At 48.7% G+C, this 22,559-nt stretch overlaps 1 protein-coding gene and 1 long non-coding RNA gene across 2 annotated transcripts in view; one reads left to right on the top strand and one right to left on the bottom strand.

Moving 5' to 3' along the window:
* The window catches only part of LOC141157597 (contactin-4-like), a 278,609-nt gene that overhangs the window by 32,943 nt on the left and 223,107 nt on the right, over positions 1 to 22,559 (top strand). The window lies entirely within an intron of this gene.
* The window catches only part of LOC141157598 (uncharacterized), a 72,786-nt gene continuing 65,487 nt past the window's right edge, over positions 15,261 to 22,559 (bottom strand). The window contains exon 3 of the long non-coding RNA XR_012247820.1: positions 15,261 to 15,345. This is a non-coding gene — a long non-coding RNA (uncharacterized lncRNA). The remainder of the gene's footprint in view (positions 15,346 to 22,559) is intronic.

Genomic DNA, 22,559 nt, shown 5'->3' with positions numbered 1-22,559 from the left:
AGAGCACACACACACTGCACATACAGAGCGCACGCACTGCACATACAGAGCGCACACACACTGCACATACAGAGCGCACACACACTGCACATACAGAGCACACACACACTGCACATACAGAGCGCACACACACACTGCACATACAGAGCGCACACACACTGCACATACAGAGCGCACACACACTGCACATACAGAGCGCACACACACTGCACATACAGAGCGCACACACACTGCACATACAGAGCGCACATAGAGCGCACACACTGCACATACAGAGCACACACACACTGCACATACAGAGCACACACACACAGCACATACAGAGCGCACATACAGAGCGCACACACTGCACATACAGAGCGCACACACTGTACATACAGAGCGCACACACACTGCACATACAGAGCGCACACACTGCACATACAGAGCGCACACACTGCACATACAGAGCGCACACACTGCACATACAGAGCGCACACACACTGCACATACAGAGCGCACACACACTGCACATACAGAGCGCACACACACTGTACATACAGAGCGCACACACTGTACATACAGAGCGCGCACACACTGCACATACAGAGCACACACACACTGCACATACAGAGCACACACACACTGCACATACAGAGCGCACACACACTGCACATACAGAGCGCACACACACTGCACATACAGAGCGCACATAGAGCGCACACACACACTGCACATACAGAGCGCACACACACAGCACATACAGAGCGCACATACAGAGCGCACACACTGCACATACAGAGCGCACACACTGTACATACAGAGCGCACACACACTGCACATACAGAGCGCACACACACTGCACATACAGAGCGCACACACTGCACATACAGAGCGCACACACTGCACATACAGAGCGCACACACACTGCACATACAGAGCGCACACACACTGTACATACAGAGCGCACACACTGTACATACAGAGCGCGCACACACTGCACATACAGAGCACACACACACTGCACATACAGAGCGCACACACTGCACATACAGAGCGCACACACACTGCACATACAGAGCGCACATACACTGCACATACAGAGCGCACACACTGCACACACAGAGCGCACACACTGCACATACAGAGCGCACACACTGCACATAGAGAGCGCACACACACTGCACATACAGAGCGCACACACACTGCACATACAGAGCACACACACACTGCACATACAGAGCGCACACACTGCACATACAGAGCGCACACACTGCACATACAGAGCGCACACACACTGCACATACAGAGCGCACACACACTGCACATACAGAGCGCACACACACTGCACATACAGAGCGCACACACACTGCACATACAGAGCGCACACACACTGCACATACAGAGCGCACACACACTGCACATACAGAGCGCACACACACTGCACATACAGAGCGCACACACACTGCACATACAGAGCGCACACACTGTACATACAGAGCGCACACACACACTGTACATACAGAGCGCACACACACACTGTACATACAGAGCGCACACACACACTGCACATACAGAGCGCACACACTCTGCACATACAGAGCGCACACACACTGCACATACAGAGCGCACACACACTGCACATACAGAGCGCACACACACTGCACATACAGAGCGCACACACACTGCACATACAGAGCGCACACACACTGCACATACCGAGCGCACACACACTGCACATACCGAGCGCACACACACTGCACATACAGAGCGCACACACACTGCACATACAGAGCGCACACACACTGCACATACAGAGCGCGCACACTGCACATACAGAGCGCACACACACTGCACATACAGAGCGCACACACACTGAACATACAGAGCGCGCACACTGTACATACAGAGCGCACACACACTGCACATACAGAGCACACACACACTGCACATACAGAGCGCACACACTGCACATACAGAGCGCACACACTGCACATACAGAGCGCACACACTGCACATACAGAGCGCACACACTGTACATACAGAACGCACACACACTGCACATACAGAGCGCACACACACTGCACATACAGAGCGCACACACACTGCACATACAGAGCGCACACACTGCACATACAGAGCGCACACACACTGCACATACAGAGCGCACACACACTGCACATACAGAGCGCACACACACTGCACATACAGAGCGCACACACTGTACATACAGAGCGCACACACTGCACATACAGAGCGCACACACACACTGCACATACAGAGCGCACACACACACTGTACATACAGAGCGCACACACACACTGCACATACAGAGCGCACACACACTGCACATACAGAGCGCACACACACTGCACATACAGAGCGCACACACACTGCACATACAGAGCGCACACACACTGCACATACAGAGCGCACACACACTGCACATACAGAGCGCACACACTGCACATACAGAGCGCACACACACTGCACATACAGAGCGCACACACACTGCACATACAGAGCGCACACACACTGCACATACAGAGCGCACACACACTGCACATACAGAGCGCACACACACTGCACATACAGAGCGCACACACTGTACATACAGAGCGCACACACACTGCACATACAGAGCGCACATACACTGCACATACAGAGCGCACACACACTGCACATACAGAGCGCACACACACTGCACATACAGAGCGCACACACTGTACATACAGAGCGCACACACACTGCACATACAGAGCGCACACACACTGCACATACAGAGCGCACACACACTGCACATACAGAGCGCACACACACTGTACATACAGAGCGCACACACACTGCACATACAGAGCGCGCACACTGCACATACAGAGCGCGCACACTGCACATACAGAGCGCACACACACTGCACATACAGAGCACACACACACTGCACATACAGAGCACACACACTGCACATACAGAGCGCACACACACTGCACATACAGAGCACACACACTGTACATACCGAGCGCACACACACTGTACATACCGAGCGCACACACACTGTACATACCGAGCGCACACACACTGCACATACAGAGCGCACACACACTTCACATACAGAGCGCACACACACTGCACATACAGAGCGCACACACACTGTACATACAGAGCACACACACTGTACATACCGAGCACACACACACTGTACATACCGAGCGCACACACACTGCACATACCGAGCGCACACACACTGCACATACAGAGCGCACACACACTGCACATACAGAGCGCACACAAACTGTACATACCGAGCGCACACACACTGTACATACCGAGCGCACACACACTGTACATACCGAGCGCACACACACTGTACATACCGAGCGCACACACACTGTACATACCGAGCGCACACACACTGCACATACAGAGCGCACACACACTGCACATACAGAGCGCACACACACTGTACATACAGAGCGCACACACTATACATACAGAGCACACACACTGTACATACAGAGCACTCACACACTGTACATACCGAGCGCACACATACTGCACATACAGAGCGCACACACACTGCACATACAGAGCGCACACACACTGCACATACAGAGCGCACACACACTGCACATACAGAGCACACACACTGCACATACAGAGCGCACACACTGCACATACAGAGCACACACACTGCACATACAGAGCGCACACACTGCACATACAGAGCGCACACACTGCACATACAGAGCGCACACACACTGTACATACAGAGCGCACACACACTGCACATACAGAGCGCACACACACTGCACATACAGAGCGCACACACACACACTGCACATACAGAGCGCACACACACACTGCACATACAGAGCGCACACACACTGCATATACAGAGCGCACACACACTGTACATACAGAGCGCACACACACACTGCACATACAGAGCGCACACACGCTGCACATACAGAGCGCACACACGCTGCACATACAGAGCGCACACACGCTGCACATACAGAGCACGCACACGCTGTACATACAGAGCGCGCACACACTGCACATACAGAGCGCGCACACTGCACATACAGAGCACACACACGCTGTACATACAGAGCGCGCACACACTGCACATACAGAGCGCGCACACACTGCACATACAGAGCTCACACACTGCACATACAGAGCGCACACACACTGTACATACAGAGCGCACACACTGTACATACAGAGCTCACACACTGCACATACAGAGCGCACACACACTGTACATACAGAGCGCACACACACTGTACATACAGAGCGCACACACTGCACATACAGAGCGCACACACTGCACATACAGAGCGCACACACTGTACATACAGAGCGCACACACTTCACATACAGAGCGCACACACTGTACATACAGAGCGCACACACTTCACATACAGAGCGCACACACTGTACATACAGAGCGCACACACTTCACATACAGAGCGCACACACTTCACATACAGAGCACACACACTGCACATACAGAGCGCGCACACTGCACATACAGAGCGCGCACACTGCACATACAGAGCGCGCACACTGCACATACAGAGCGCACACACACTGCACATACAGAGCACACACACACTGCACATACAGAGCACACACACTGCACATACAGAGCGCGCACACTGCACATACAGAGCGCGCACACTGCACATACAGAGCGCACACACACTGCACATACAGAGCACACACACACTGCACATACAGAGCACACACACTGCACATACAGAGCGCACACACACTGCACATACAGAGCACACACACTGTACATACCGAGCGCACACACACTGTACATACCGAGCGCACACACACTGTACATACCGAGCGCACACACACTTCACATACCGAGCGCACACACACTGCACATACAGAGCGCACACACTGTACATACCGAGCACACACACACTGTACATACCGAGCGCACACACACTGCACATACCGAGCGCACACACACTGCACATACAGAGCGCACACACACTGCACATACAGAGCGCACACAAACTGTACATACAGAGCGCACACACACTGTACATACCGAGCGCACACACACTGTACATACCGAGCGCACACACACTGTACATACCGAGCGCACACACACTGTACATACAGAGCACACACACTGTACATACCGAGCACACACACACTGTACATACCGAGCGCACACACACTGCACATACCGAGCGCACACACACTGCACATACAGAGCGCACACACACTGCACATACAGAGCGCACACAAACTGTACATACAGAGCGCACACACACTGTACATACCGAGCGCACACACACTGTACATACCGAGCGCACACACACTGTACATACCGAGCGCACACACACTGTACATACCGAGCGCACACACACTGTACATACCGAGCGCACACACACTGTACATACCGAGCGCACACACACTGTACATACCGAGCGCACACACACTGCACATACAGAGCGCACACACACTGCACATACAGAGCGCACACACACTGTACATACAGAGCGCACACACTGTACATACAGAGCACGCACACTGTACATACAGAGCACTCACACACTGTACATACCGAGCGCACACATACTGCACATACAGAGCGCACACACACTGCACATACAGAGCGCACACACACTGCACATACAGAGCGCACACACACTGCACATACAGAGCACACACACTGCACATACAGAGCGCACACACTGCACATACAGAGCACACACACTGCACATACAGAGCGCACACACTGCACATACAGAGCGCACACACACTGTACATACAGAGCGCACACACACTGCACATACAGAGCGCACACACACTGCACATACAGAGCGCACACACACACACTGCACATACAGAGCGCACACACACACTGCACATACAGAGCGCACACACACTGCATATACAGAGCGCACACACACTGTACATACAGAGCGCACACACGCTGCACATACAGAGCGCACACACGCTGCACATACAGAGCGCACACACGCTGCACATACAGAGCACGCACACGCTGTACATACAGAGCGCGCACACACTGCACATACAGAGCGCGCACACTGCACATACAGAGCACACACACGCTGTACATACAGAGCGCGCACACACTGCACATACAGAGCTCACACACTGTACATACAGAGCTCACACACTGCACATACAGAGCGCACACACACTGTACATACAGAGCGCACACACACTGTACATACAGAGCGCACACACTGCACATACAGAGCGCACACACTGCACATACAGAGCGCACACACACACTGTACATACAGAGCGCACACACTGTACATACAGAGCGCACACACTGTACATACAGAGCGCACACACACTGCACATACAGAGCGCACACACTGTACATACAGAGCGCACACACTTCACATACAGAGCGCACACACTGTACATACAGAGCGCACACACTTCACATACAGAGCGCACACACTGTACATACAGAGCGCACACACTTCACATACAGAGCGCACACACTGTACATACAGAGCGCACACACTTCACATACAGAGCGCACACACTTCACATACAGAGCACACACACTGTACATACAGAGCGCACACACTTCACATACAGAGCACACACACTGTACATACAGAGCGCACACACTTCACATACAGAGCGCACACACACTTCACATACAGAGCGCACACACTTCACATACAGAGCGCACACACACTGCACATACAGAGCGCACACACTTCACATACAGAGCGCACACACTGTACATACAGAGCGCACACACTGTACATACAGAGCGCACACACTTCACATACAGAGCGCACACACTTCACATACAGAGCGCACACACTTCACATACAGAGCGCACACACTGTACATACAGAGCGCACACACTGTACATACAGAGCGCACACACACACTGTACATACAGAGCGCACACACTGTACATACAGAGCGCACACACTGCACATACAGAGCGCACACACTGTACATACAGAGCGCACACACACTGCACATACAGAGCGCACACACTGCACATACAGAGCGCACACACTGCACATACAGAGCGCACACACACTGCACATACAGAGCGCACACACTGCACATACAGAGCGCACACACACTGTACATACAGAGCGCACACACACTGCACATACAGAGCGCACACACACTGCACATACAGAGCGCACACACACACACACTGTACATACAGAGCGCACACACACACTGCACATACAGAGCGCACACACACACACTGTACATACAGAGCGCACACACACACTGCACATACAGAGCGCACACACACACACTGTACATACAGAGCGCACACACACACTGCACATACAGAGCGCACACACGCTGCACATACAGAGCACACACACGCTGTACATACAGAGCGCGCACACACTGCACATACAGAGCTCACACACTGTACATACAGAGCTCACACACTGCACATACAGAGCGCACACACACTGTACATACAGAGCGCACACACACTGTACATACAGAGCGCACACACTGCACATACAGAGCGCACACACACTGTACATACAGAGCGCACACACACACTGCACATACAGAGCGCACACACACACACTGTACATACAGAGCGCACACACACACTGCACATACAGAGCGCACACACACACACTGTACATACAGAGCGCACACACACACTGCACATACAGAGCGCACACACGCTGCACATACAGAGCGCACACACGCTGCACATACAGAGCACACACACGCTGTACATACAGAGCGCGCACACACTGCACATACAGAGCTCACACACTGTACATACAGAGCTCACACACTGCACATACAGAGCGCACACACACTGTACATACAGAGCGCACACACACTGTACATACAGAGCGCACACACTGCACATACAGAGCGCACACACTGCACATACAGAGCGCACACACACTGCACATACAGAGCGCACACACACTGTACATACAGAGCGCACACACTGTACATACAGAGCGCACACACTGTACATACAGAGCGCACACACTGTACATACAGAGCGCACACACTGTACATACAGAGCGCACACACTGTACATACAGAGCGCACACACTTCACATACAGAGCGCACACACTTCACATACAGAGCGCACACACTGTACATACAGAGCGCACACACTGTACATACAGAGCGCACACACACACTGTACATGCAGAGCGCACACACTGTACATACACACGTGTGCACTTATACACCTCCGCACTTCTGTCATGTGCACTCTCTCTTGCAGTAATTAATTAGTTCTCTGTTCTCCGGTCGATGAGGATTTTTTCATTTAATCCATATTTAAAATCAACTCCGTGTAAAAGCTAAACCCCCTCATTACGGTATGAAGTTTTGTGCACTGCATAAAAGCCATCCTACCACGACAAGGTGCACCCATCGGGATGGTCCTAACCTGTCACTAGTATTAAAACCTTACCTTGTGTCAGACAACGTCAATGTGAATAAGGGCAGAGCAGGACTGGGGCCGACTGAGACACCGAACCATGGGAATCCAATGAGGTCATTTAACACAAGGTACGATTTTAATACTAGAGACAGTATAGGACTGTCTCCCGACGGGTGCACCTTGTCATGGTGCGATGACCTTTTATGCTTTTTTTTGGTCAAAATAGTGTTAGCAAAGCCCCCTATGCTACGTACATGAACTATTACTATTTATTTATTGCTGGAGGGTCTACGCTCAATTTGGGTTTTGTTTGGTTGTTTTTCTTGGTTTTGGCCGCAGTGTGAACGTGCTCTTACACTTTGCATGTATGCCAACTTATAGTCCTGCTCATTTCTTTGATTTTGAGATTTCTAAATATTGTAGAACTATCAGTCGGGGGCTCATGTAGATTGGTCAGGGGCTCATGTATCTCGGTCGGGGGCTTATGTATGTTGGTCGGGGGCTCATGTAGATTGGTCAGGGGCATGTGTCTGTCCGGGGGCTCATGTATCTCGGTCGGGGGCTTATGTATGTTGGTCGGGGGCTCATGTGTATCAGTCGGGGGCTCATGTGTATCAGTCGGGGGCTCATGTGTATCAGTCGGGGGCTCATGTGTATCAGTCGGGGGCTCATGTGTATCAGTCGGGGGCATGGGTCTGTCTGTCAGGGGGCTCATGTATCTCGGTCGGGGGCTTTTGTATGTTGGTCGGGGGCACATGTATGTTAGTCAAGAGCGTGTGTATGTCTGTCGGTGGGCTCATGTATCTTGCACGGGGGGCTCGTGTATCGCAGTCGGGCACTGGTCTTTCTTGCATTATACATTGGCAGTAGATGTGACAATCGTTTCCGTCCTGATAACTTTCTTTTCTTGATGTGTATTCAGTTCCCGTCTTGCGTCTCCCGTCCGTTCGTCAGTATGGCGGCCTCCCAGAGCGCTCTGCAGCCCGGACCCCGATGCTTGTCCATTTAATTGGAGACTCAGAGATAAAAGTCCAGAGGTTTAGCCTGGATCAGAGAGGAAGAATATGGGATCATTTGACATAGTAAAGTTCCCGACTGCGCCCGTCTCCCGCGCGTCTTCCTTTTGATAGAAGATCCGGGAAGCTTAGCGGCGGATTAATTCTGCACACGCTCCTGGAACAGAGCAAAAAAAACCTTATACCCTTCCTATAGGATCAAGAGATCAGACCTGTGGACGTGTCACTGTGGCTTTATTCACTGCCAGGCAGCGGAGGATTGCGGGACTCTGCGCCCCAGCCCTGTCCTATTCTGCATCGTCAGTAATTTTTATTTTATCCACTGAAATCCCTGATTTGCATTGGAAATTCTCCGCTCTTCATTGAAAATGATGAAAAAAAAAAAAAATCTTTATATTTTGCAGATGGGAAAATCTCGTGGAAGTAAAGGCCACGTTTAATCTGCAGTTAATTGGGTGAAGTTTCAGAAAGCCGAGAACGGCGTCCGCAGCCAGGACTCGGTGTCAGGCTCATGATGGATGGCGTTTTTCTATGGTAGTCATTTTCTGTGCGCTGCGTTGGGCCGAGGGGTGACAGTGATGTGTGGGCCGACCCCATCCTAAGGAGAAGGGCCGTCATTAGAGGAGGCACCTCTATCAGCCTCTGCAGCCTCGCATGGGACATGGACCAGCTATGCAGCTTTCCTTTCACTACGGGGTGCTCCATTATGAACAACTAGAGTCCTGGCGCCGTATTAGGTGGTTTTATAGAAAGCAGGGTCGGAACAAGGTATTTTGGTGCCCTAGGCAGATGAAGCCAATGGTGCCCCCAAAGCAAAAGAATGGGTTAGAGACTAAGATAACAGGACCCCTAATGCACCTCCCCCTTCGATTGGTTAGGTAACAAGCTCTGACCACTATTTCCACTAGAATTGCTACCAAGTTAAAAAAAAGTATTTATGTACTGATGGTGGTTCTGGTGACATTCATGTAGTGATCTTTGTTCTGCAGCTGTATTCATGTAGTGATGATTCTGGTTATATATTCATCACTAGAACCATCATCAGTACATGAATATGAAACAAAAATCATCATCAGTACATAATTAGAGCACCAGAGCCATCAATAGTACATGAATATGGCGCCAGAAACATCATCAGTAAATGAATACGTCACCAGAACCACCATCAGTACATGAATACATCACAAGAACCACCAAAGAGATGTTACATCTCCACTTTCAGGGCAAAAATCCTGTCCAGACCTATCACCTCTCACAGATGAGGGTTTGTTACAATTGTGTCCAGTCTGGATAATCCTCTATGAGCTAAAACACATCAACACAGATCTCTTTACCATGGGGAAAATTTGTTACATTTTATTTGCAGTGATACATTGTAACAAGCTATTTCCACAGTTATGAGATCTGTGCTGGTGTGCATTGTCCAGACTGGATACAATTGTAACAAACTCTCAGCTGTATCAGGACTGGTTTTTAGCATTTAGGACTAAGCAAGAAGACTTCTACATGCAGAGAACTTCAAAATAGCACAGAAGTAAAATGTCTCAATTGTAAACTGCTCACCTTACTGTCATTGAATGAAAACATTAATTGCAGCCAGAGGGTAAAATCATGTCCAGGCTTAATACTTCTCACAGCTGAGGGTTTGGTACAACTACATCCAGTCTAAAAAATCCAAAACACATCAGTAAGTACAAATCGCACTACTGTTCTGATAAGTTTGTTACAATGTATCAGGCAGTATGACAATTATATCTAGTCTGGACAATCTCCTGTAACAAAAAACGAACATGTCTCCGTGTGCTTTGCACGAACACAGGTCCATGTAAAAACACAGACAGGTGCACAGCAGCATAGATTATAATGGGTACGTCTGGTACCCGTGAAAAAACGGATGCCACACATATGTGCAAACATGGACATGTGAAGGAGGCCTGATGGATGGTTGTATATGTCATGCGCCTTTCTAATGCATTTTGCAGCAGGTATTATTTAGCTATAGGACATGCACTTTTTGTTTTTTGTCATTTCATACCAACTCACTCGAGTAAATAAAGAGGCGTAAAAAAAAAAAATGGAGTAAAATCTACCGATAGAAGTGTAATTTCTTAACCCGCACCAGATTTAGCAAATAACGGCAACGCGGCCGCAAGCGAAACCGACTTCAAAAAAATCCCCTCCTGATAAATTCCTCCTAAAGAAAATCCCTGTCTTCACGTCAAGCAGAGATCTTTAAAAAAAAAAAAAAAAAGTTTATCAAAAAGTTTCATTAGTTTGGATTCCAGAATCCCGCGCCTTTAACCCTTGCAGCTGCTGCGTTGTTGCAGTCCCCGCTGCGGCTTTGTTCAGTGCTTTCCTCGCTGCGGCTTTGTTCGGTGCTTTCCTCGGTGGCACCGTTACAGGAGCTTCCACGTGGAGAACGTCCGGCGTATTCAGTAAAGAGCCGGCGTTCTGCAGCCTCCTATTCCTGTCTGCCGCCCTCAGCCCTTTATTACCGGGTCACCTGGGAATTATTTATAAATTAAATATTAGGCAAATGTACTTAAAGGCAAAAAAAAATAAAAAAAATCAAGCGGTGGAATCCGGGGATGGAGGAGGGGGATCTTACCAGGATCTTCCTGCGCTAATGGACTCTGGCTGTCTATCCATTTGTAGCGGTCTTCTCGAGGAGCTGCGTCTCGTTTTCACCTCACACCCGTCCTTCCTGGCTGTAATTGCTGCAGTCTTATTCCAGCTCCGCCGCCGCTAATTTCTGCAGCGCTCGCCATTATGGTAATGTTTTCGCCCCGTGTCTATCTCGCCCCCTCCATTAGACGCAGAGACACGGCCCAGGTCTGTATTAATTATTACACTCAAGTGCTTACCTGATACTGTGCGTCCTCCGAGATACGGATCAGAACTTACAGGGACTCGGCGGCCTCTGAACGGAGGAGATAAGTGGGTGTTAAATTAAAAGATGTTCACTCGTTTTATAATTTACGGCGCCCACTTAAAGAGCAATCCTAACCTGGAGTGGATTCCCGCTGCACAGCACTAACTGCCCTTCAGACCCCAAATATAAGAGCGTGAGGGGGGACAACTGCTCCAGGACCCCATTTATGGCACCATTGCAGCTCCCACTTTGCTTGTTACCCAGCTTTCCCCAACTCCTGAACAGCAACCCTACAGCAGCAGTAGGAAGGGATGTGCAGCTGCTGCTAATGTCCATCCTCATCCTCACCTATGGCTGATAACAGAGAATAAAAGCTTGTATTTACCAACCTTGATTGCAGGGTTAGGATTCCTCTAAAATGGAAAACAATGTAGCAAAATATCAGCACATGAGACCTTTGTGCTTCTGATGAGTTTAGGGGATTGTGTACATTGGATACAATTGTGGCGAACCCCCCCCCCCACCTGAGTTGGACCAGGTCAGAGGGTTGTCAGCCGCCGTGTAAGTAACGTTGTTTCCATTCCGTGACAGCAGAAAACAATGATGAGAAAGAATGAGTTTAATATAAACATTATTATACAATGTTTGTTTATTTACATAAGTTTATTTACAGCAATTGTGTTATATACAAAGGGGAGTGGCCTATACAAAAAAAGTGGGTGGGGTCGTGCAAACTCTGACCGCTTGATGTTTTTCTTTTTCAGGTGGGTAAAAGCAGTGGAAACCGCTTTTTCCTTAAGCGTCTTTTTGTGCATTTCCTCAAGCAGTTTGTGTTTATTTTGTTAGTTTTCCATATGCTTTTTTTTGGGGGTGGGGAAAAACTTTAACGTTTTTTTGGGGGGTCGGGCAATTTGCTAGTGTTTTGCAATAAGTAAAACACAAGGATTTTTTTTTTTTGGGGGGGGGTGGAAACGTCAACAAAACACTCCATGGCATTTTTTCTGCCTTCCCATTTACAGTTCTTGTAAAGTATGAAGCTTCTTCCAAGCGGAAAATGCCTGAAGAACTGGAACGGTCCGCACTTTTCGTTTAACAGTTTTGTGTTTTTTTTGGACACCTGAAACAATTAAAAGATGCTCAAAAGCCTGAACATGTGAACCGGGAGTCGTTTTTCATAGGAATGAATAGGAAGATTCTTTGGAGAGTTTTTTTTTCAGGCTGTTTTTGTAGTGGACCCGCTCCAAATCTACCAAAAAAAAAATAAAATAAATGTCCCGGGAACATACCCTAAGCTACAACCTAATCTAATTAGTCCCTGGCCCTTCTGTATCTACAGTTCATTGTTTATTTTCTTGATACATTGTAACGATTGTAAGTTGAAGCAGTCGAGATCGCTCTGCGCAGATTCAGCAGAGATGGAGCCGCAGCTCCCGGGAGACATCCTTCCCCCGCTTGATAAATAAATAGGTGTCTGGAAACATCTCTGTTATGATAGATAATTTCTGTGGAATCATTTCTCCCAGTCGCTCATGTTCAGAGGATGACGCCGCTGCTATTATTGTTCATTTCCTTCGGCAGCCGTATAAACGGCGAGGAGAATAAGACGATTATAATTCCAGGGGCGCGTCCTCCCCAGACCTGCCGCAATGTGTGTCCGATTAAAGGTCAACATGGAGCAAAGGTGCCGCTAATGAAATCATCTGTACAATGAGATCAGGGGAGGGAGACGCAGCGGAAAGTCAGCGCGGGGCGCCGGATTGTGATACAAGCTCCATAATGATCACCATAGTGTAAACCGTGAGCTTATGTGTCACCGGATCGTATGAAACGTGCTCCGTTACAATCGCAGTATTGTGTCAAATACAAAGTGACATGACATTTATGGCTGCGCTGCCCCACGGGGACAATTATTAGTGCAAATTGTATCAAATTGGTTCTTAAATGGTGCATCATATTTTATTCTATTCGGGGCAATTCACAGCACAAATCACACAGATGACACTTTTGATTCACGACCTCCATGGTATCTCCGGCCGGGTTTAGCCGGGGATCTCTTGCCCTTTTTCCCCTCTCCGTGGGTCCGCCTCAGGCTCCTGCACCTCTCATCCCATCTAATATAAAAGATAGATATATATAAAGTGCCCTCCACCCCCTCGGCTGATGGAAGGTCACAGAAATAGATTTATGTCTCGGCCGTTGGCGCTTGTTTTCCCTTCTACAGACTGGAAACCCGAGAAAGTCAAATACTTCATAATTATCTGAGCTCTCCGGGTCTCCGCTTCCCTCGCAGCCACAGAGACCGCAATCCATCTTTTTTCCCTGTAAACTGGAGCAGAGCTTGGAGAATAGCCCACCGGCCGCACGGCTAGCTGGCACATGACCTCCTTGTGTCGCCTGATGGATGACCCACTCTGCTCCAATAACAGCTCGGCCCAATAGTTGCCAGATTATCAGACTTTCTGGATAATGAAATCTGTTTTGCGTACAAATGTTACCTCCGCACCCAACATAGTTGTTCTTACCAATGCCAGGAGGCTCCAGGAAAAAGGAGTACGGAGTACACCTCCTGAAAGAGTGGGCACCTCCTCCAGACACATCCAAAGCCTCCCGAAATCCCCCAGAAAGTTGCTTCCCCGCAACTTCTAGAAGCTTTTTTTTGTGCAAGTGCTCCATGGAAGAATCCGCAGATGCCAAGGAAGAGGCATGGCCATAGAGAGAAAACTTGCCTAGAAGTTGAGAAGTTTTGTTTCCTCCCAACGTTCCCAGACTGACAGTATTATTAGGGTTCGTCATCAGCCAACTCCAGAGTCCTATGTGGGAGCGATATGGTGGGCACCAATAGAATAGACTTTTTTGATTAGAAGTCGATTTATTACATTTTAATAGATGTGCAGCAGGTGAGCGGAGAGGAGAATCTGGACCAGGATCATCAGCTCCCAGTAATCTTCCCCTTTAATATCTTGCTGATTCCATCACTTGTGCTTTTTTATTATATTTTTGTAAAGGTCCCCATAATTTCTCGGCTCATCCGGTAACAACTTCTCACCTGCGGAAAGAAAAACCAAAGAAATGAACCGGAGCATAAGTAGGTATATGTACAATGTGTAGGAGCACGTTCACACTGTGGCCATTTAACAGATAAACCCTAAGATGAAAACAAAATGAGCAAATACCCTAAATCATAACAGTGCATATAAATAACATTGAGGACTTAGTTAACACTATTTTGATCAAAAAAGTGTAAAATCCATCCCACCGCGACAAGGTGTGCCCATCGGGACAATCCTACCTTCTAGTATTAAAGCCTCATCTTGTGTCAGCCGATGGGAGCAGAGCAGGACAGCGCCTGACTGTTCAGACACAGGCCCATGAGATCCTATATAGATTTAATACTTAGCTCCTGTATGTACAAAGTGCAAGAAACTGCAGCAAAACAAAGAAATGAGCCGGAGCATAAGTTGTAATACGTGCAAAGTGTAAGAGCACGTTCACACTGCGGCCATTTGACAGACAAAACTAAGTCCCCTGTGTTATTTAGATGCTGAAAGTTATAGACACTTTGCTCCCGATTCTTCATCGCGGTTTCTCCACTTTTCTGGAGTAATTTGCTCAGTTTTAGTGGCTTTAGTATTTGCTCCTAATTCTTAATGTTTTGCAACATTTTCAAAGTTGTCTTTCTTTTCGAAGTTTTTTTTTTGTCATTGAAAACTTTTTGCTTTTCCAGATGTTTTCAGAAAGATTCATGAAATGCGACTTTTTAGCAAATGATTCATTTTTTTGCCGTGTCTTGCTCCAGTCACTGCCTGCAGGAAGGTTTCTGGAGGATTATTCAGCTTGGCGTAGATCCGACTTTTTAATGGATTTTGTGACTTTCGGATTTAAAAAGTCGCAAGAAAGTTTAAAGAGTCACCGTGATTTTAATATATATTTCATAAATCAATAGCACAGATGAAAATAAAAACCTTTGTTAATAAATCTGTTTCTTTCTCCTCCAGTCTCAAAATTCTCAATTCCTGAGTAAAATCTGTTTTCAGTGCAGACAGATTGCTACGTTACCGAGAGGACAGTTAGTGCTGGTAAGATTCTATGTAGAGGGGAGGGGCTTGTGGGAGGAGCTAGAGACAGAGCCCCTCCTCCTAACTTCTACATAGAATCTTACCAGCACTAACTGTCCTCTCAGTGATGTAACAATTTGTCTCCACTGAATACAAATATTACCCAGGAATTGAGAATTTTGAGAATGATGAATCAGTCCTGGAGGAGAAAGAAGCAGATTTCCCTGATTAGATTTATTACAAAAGTTACTTATTTTTACGTGCACTATTGATTTATTACATAAAAATTAAAAAGACGGTTACTCCTTAAAGGCAAAGACAAAGAGCGTTTTTGATTGTGCACCAACTTCATGAACGACATGTCAGCGAATTCCACACAACAAAAAAACAAAACTGACCTCAGTAAATCACAAATGATGAAGCGGGGTCTTTGACTCCATTGATAATTTGTACAAGGCCGGTTTCACATGTCCGTATATTTCGGTACCGTCCGTGTGTGGCAACCGCATGCTGCCCATATGCCGCATCAGGAGCACATGTACCGGCGCCTGGTAATCAGAGTACAGTTCGCGCTGTTCCCAGGTGCCGGGTGCTGAACGCTGCCCTCATCATTGTCCCCTGCCGTCGCTGTGATCACCACCAGCAGGGACAATGATGAGAGTAGTAGTGTCTGCTTCTGCAGTGTCCACCTGTAAAAATAAGAATAAAATAAAAAATCCTTATACTCACCTGTCCTAAGTGTCCCCCGCTGTAATCCATGCAACCGATCAGCAGAGGGGCTGGGGAGAATGAGCCGCTGCAGCGAGCCGTGTCCTGTCACTTACTGAGCGCAGCTCCGGGGCCACTCGCTGCAGTGGCTCATTTTCTCCGGCTTCTCTGCTGATTGGTCGAATTGATTACAGCGGAGGACACTAAGGACAGGTGAGTATAAGGATTTTTCATTTTATTCTTATTTTTACAGGTAGAGACAGTGAGAGCAGACTACTAGTACCCTCATCATTGTCCCTGCTGGTGCTGATTGCAGCGCTGGCAGGGAAATGATGAGGCGCTTGGGAACAGCACGAACTGTACCACTGATTACCAGGCGCCGGTCCGTGTCACACTGATGGCATCCGTGTGGTGTTGCGAGTTTACACGGACCCATTGACTTGAATGGGTCCGTATGATCCGTGCTGTCGTCCAAAAAATGGACATGTCAACATGTGGAGCACACGGTCCGTGGAGAGACACTGACATGTGCACAGACCAATAGATTTGAATGTTTCTATGTGTGTCAGTGTCTCTGGTACATGTACCGGAGATACTGACGTGTGAAAGAGCCCTAACATGGTGATGATAAATACACAATGGAATCCATGAGAAAGCGGACATCAGACGGACCGATGTCATCAATGGGACTGTTCAGGTGAGCATTTTTTTTTTTTTTTGCATGGACCAGATCTTCCATATTTTGGATGAGACTCACCAATTCAAGTCTATGGAAGTAAATAAAATTGGAGAATTGGATCTACATGGAGCCCCAGTGTAGCGTCCGATTTTTACAGATCCGTTGCATTTCTTTAATATATGCAATAGGAATGATGCAATGTATCAATGTGGTCAGATTTCAGGCACCTGCTACCCAGCAGCTGCTAGGAGTAGATCCTGGTTGTTACAATGTATCAGTAGTAATGGTGTGTGGCCCAGGACTGGGCCACTGTGCTGGCGCTCTGCAGGCTCCGCCATTCTACAGTCTATTGCATTGTTTCCATTTTTGTAAGCCGAGGAGAATCCCTTTTACTTCTGGTCTCTGATCAGATGTATATTATCTGATGGCCGCTGGTTCTTGCATTGTCTGCATTTTGCAATATCTCAGGGGTCCTGTATGATTCTTAGTTATGGGGTCCCGCTTTGTGTTTGTGTCTAGAGCCCTCATTGGCAGCCTCAGCTTTGATGTTTGCCCCTCACATGGGCATCGGCATGGAGTAATTTCTCCTCTCAGCTGGCTCCTGTGGATGGCTCACGGTGACCGTAGCACGGAAGCTGGCGTAATGGTCCACCAAGATTTATGAAGCACTTAGCATTCGTCTTGTGCTCGCGGGTGCTGGCCAGGATCCTGCCCTTTGCAGCATAGTCTCTTAGTGCTCAGATATGCAAAGCATATAACCGTCATTTCCATACATTACTAGGAAGCCATCGCCGGGTTCCCTGCACTGCACAGGCGGAGCGGGGTGAAGGTTTTCCAGGAACCATCTGCAAATGTCATCAAATAAAAGGAGGAGGCGCAAGACCGAGAATTCACCTGCACAACATCCCAGCGCATGGGGGCAGCACTCTCAGACCCGGGGTCCACAGTGATAGCTGCCAGAAGTACCGCATTGTACATCCACACTAGTGTTTCTTTCTTACATGCATGTATTTTGGGTAAAAAAATATTTTTTTGCTATTGGGTTTCATTAAAATGTTTTGTACCATTTACACTGTGTTCCAAATTATTATGCAAATAATATTTTCTCAGATTTTCCCAAATTACCCATATGAATTGCAGTCATTGTAATTTTCCAGTCAAATAACTATTAGAGTACAATTGAAAGGTTTTTGTACAAACTGCCTATGATAACAGGATATTTTTAAAAAAATAAAACACTCAAACTGCCCTCAAAATGCATGTTCCAAATTATTATGCACAGCAGAGTTTTCAACCTTTTCATTTTAATAAAGAACAAAAAAATGGTCATTTTAAAATGATAAGCATTAGCAGGTTATTACACACTGAAATCAAACAGTTTCCAACTCAAAACTTTATTCTAGGTGATGTTACATTTGCACATAGGACCGCTTGTTCGAAAGGAGCTTCTGAACTCTCTCGTCCATTGAATTTGTCAGGTTTTGGATGGTTTCTGCTTCAATTGTTTTGCATGAGGACAGAATACCCTCCCAGAGCTGTTGCTTAGATGTGAACTGCCTCCCGCCATCATAGACACTCCTTTTGATGATGCTCCAGAGGTTCTCAATGGGGTTGAGGTCAGGGGAGCATGGGGGTTACACCATAAGTTTGTCCCCTTTTATGCCCATAGCAGCCAGAGATGCAGATGTGTTATGTGCAGCATGAGACGGGGCATTATCATGCATGAAATGATCTCGATGGTCCAGATGGATGGAGTGGAGGATGGCTGGTTGATGGACACCCCATGCAAACACGGCTACGGCGCTAACAAGGAGGAGGTGGAGTAATGTTTTGGGCTGGAATCATGGGGAGAGAGATTGTCGGCCCTTTTAGGATCCCTGAAGGGGTAAAGATGAACTCCATAATGTATGTTGAGTTTCTCAAACAGCACTTCCTGCCATGGTTCAAGAAGAAGAACCGTGCATTCCACAGCAAGATCATTTTCATGCATGATAATGCACCGTCTCATGCTGCACATAACACATCTGCATCTCTGGCTGCTATGGGCATAAAAGGGGGACAAACTTATGGTGTGGCCCCCATGCTCCCCTGACCTCAACCCCATTGAGAACCTCTGGAGCATCATCAAAAGGAGTGTCTATGATGGCGGGAGGCAGTTCACATCTAAGCAACAGCTCTGGGAGGGTATTCTGTCCTCATGCAAAACAACTGAAGCAGAAACCATCCAAAACCTGACAAATTCAATGGACGAGAGAGTTCAGAAGCTCCTTTCCAACAAGCGGTCCTATGTGCAAATGTAACATCACCTAGAATAAAGTTTTGAGTTGAAAACTGTTTGATTTCAGTGTGTAATAACCTGCTAATGCTTATAATTTCACAAATGACCATTTTTTTGTTCTTTATTAAAATGAAAAGGTTGAAAACTCTGCTGTGCATAATAATTTGGAACATGCATTTTGAGTGCAGTTTGAGTTTTTTATTTTTTAAAAAATATACTGTTATCATAGGCAGTTTGTACAAAAACCTTTCAATTGTACTCTAATAGTTATTTGACTGGAAAATTACAATGACTGCAATTCATATGGGTAATTTGGGAAAATCTGAGAAAATATTATTTGCATAATAATTTGGAACACAGTGTAGATTTTAAAGTTTTTTTTTCCTGCACGATCAACTTTGATGTGGTCTGTGGTCAGAAAAAGACAAATAAAAGCAATAGAAACTCCGCATCCACCATCAGAAGGATCTCCGCGAACTCATTCATGCGCCAATAATAGAGCAACATAGAGTATATACAGGGTATAGGAGGCAAACGGGGTCGCGATTTAAGAAGACCGAATAGTAAAAATATATTTTACACATATACACACCTGTCCTCCTCCTCCAGACCCCTCTGTCCTTCCTCCTCCTCGTCCAGACCCCTCTGTCCTTCCTCCTCCTCCTCCAGACCCCTCTGTCTTTATTCAGACCTCTCCATCCTCCCCCTCCAGACTTCTCTGTCCTTGTTCACACCCCTCTGTCCTTCCTCCTCCTCCTCCTCCAGGCCCCACTGTCCTCCTCATCCGGGCTCCTCTGTCCTCTCCAATGCCCTCTGTCCTCCTCATCCAGGCCCCTCTGTCCTCCTCTCCAGAGCCCTCTGTTCTCCTCATCCTGGCCCCTCTGTCCCCCTCCAGGCCCCTCTGTCCCCCCTCCAGGCCCCTCTGTCCCCCCTCCAGGCCCCTCTGTCCTCCTCATCCAGGCCCCTCTGTCCTCCTCATCCAGGCCCCTCTGTCCTCCTCATCCAGGCCCCTCTGTCGTCCTCATCCAGGCCCCTCTGTCCTCCTCATCCAGACCCTTCTGTCGTCCTCATCCAGACCTCTCTGTCGTCCTCATCCAGACCCCTCTGTCCCCCTCCAGACCCTTCTGTCCCCCTCCAGACCTTTCTGCCCCCCTCCAGACCCTTCTGTCCTCTCCAGACCCTTCTGTCCTCTCCAGACCCCTCTGTCCCCCTCCAGGCCCCTCTGTCCCCCTCCAGGCCCCTCTGTCCCCCTCCAGGCCCATCTGCCCCCCCTCCAGACCCCTCTGTCCCCCTCCAGATCCCTCTGTCCCCCTCCAGGCCCCTCTGTCCCCCTCCAGGCCCCTCTGTCCCCCTCCAGGCCCCTCTGTCCTCTCCAGACCCCTCTGTCCTCTCCAGACCCCTCTGTCCTCTCCAGACCCCTCTGTCCTCTCCAGACCCCTCTGTCCTCCTCATCCAGACCTCTCTGTCGTCCTCATCCAGACCACTCTGTCTCCCTCCAGACCCTTCTGCCCCCCTCCAGACCCTTCTGCCCCCCTCCAGACCCTTCTGCCCCCCTCCAGACCCCTCTGTCCTCTCCAGACCCCTCTGTCCTCTCCAGACCCCTCTGTCCCCCTCCTGGCCCATCTGCCCCCCCTCCTGGCCCATCTGCCCCCCCTCCTGGCCCATCTGTCCCCTCCAGACCCCTCTGTCCCCCTCCAGACCCCTCTGTCCCCCTCCAGACCCCTCTGTCCTCTCCAGACCCCTCTGTCCTCTCCAGGCCATCTGTCCTCCTCATCCAGGCCCCTCTGTCCTCCTCATCCAGACCACTCTGTCGTCCTCATCCAGACCACTCTGTCCTCATCCAGACCACTCTGTCCCCCTCCAGACCCTTCTGTCCCCCTCCAGACCCCTCTGTCCCCCTCCAGGCCCCTCTGTCCCCCTCCAGGCCCATCTGCCCCCCCTCCAGGCCCATCTGCCCCCCCTCCAGACCCCTCTGTCCCCCTCCAGACCCCTCTGTCCCCCTCCAGACCCCTCTGTCCTCTCCAGAGCCCTCTGTCCTCTCCAGGCCATCTGTCCTCCTCATCCAGGCCCCTCTGTCCTCCTCATCCAGACCTCTCTGTCGTCCTCATCCAGACCCCTCTGTCCTCCCGCAGACCACTACAACATGCTTTTTCCTTGCCCTCAGTAGCCATTGTGTGAGGGTGGGGTACCCCCATACATATTACTTGTCCAGTCCCATTGATATCGGGGCTCGGTCGGTCGTCTTACATCTCGTGTTTGGGAATCTTAAGAAATGTCTGATGTAAGAGGACAACACAAGACTTTTCTGAGGAGGTTTTGATTGCGGGGCTTCTGTCTTTGTAGAGGTCAGACTATGCAGATCTGGTTATTAGCTTAATAAAGGAAGATTCTGCACCTTTTAAAGGGACAGCGCTGACATTTACTGTAAATCCAAAAGTCAACACAAGGCTTGACATAATGTCACCTGTTCGGCGGCACCATGTTCTGACCTTTATGGAGCAGCTGATGTTTGTCATCCTCTGAGCGTCTGACCTATCGTC

Source organism: Phyllobates terribilis, unplaced genomic scaffold (genome assembly GCF_046119375.1).
Source record: "Phyllobates terribilis strain yellow unplaced genomic scaffold, ASM4611937v1 Scaffold_8__6_contigs__length_399053987, whole genome shotgun sequence".
Classification (NCBI taxonomy): Eukaryota; Metazoa; Chordata; class Amphibia; order Anura; family Dendrobatidae; genus Phyllobates; species Phyllobates terribilis.
Note: the sequence above shows the minus strand (reverse complement) of the source record. Positions and strands in the feature narration are given on the sequence as shown.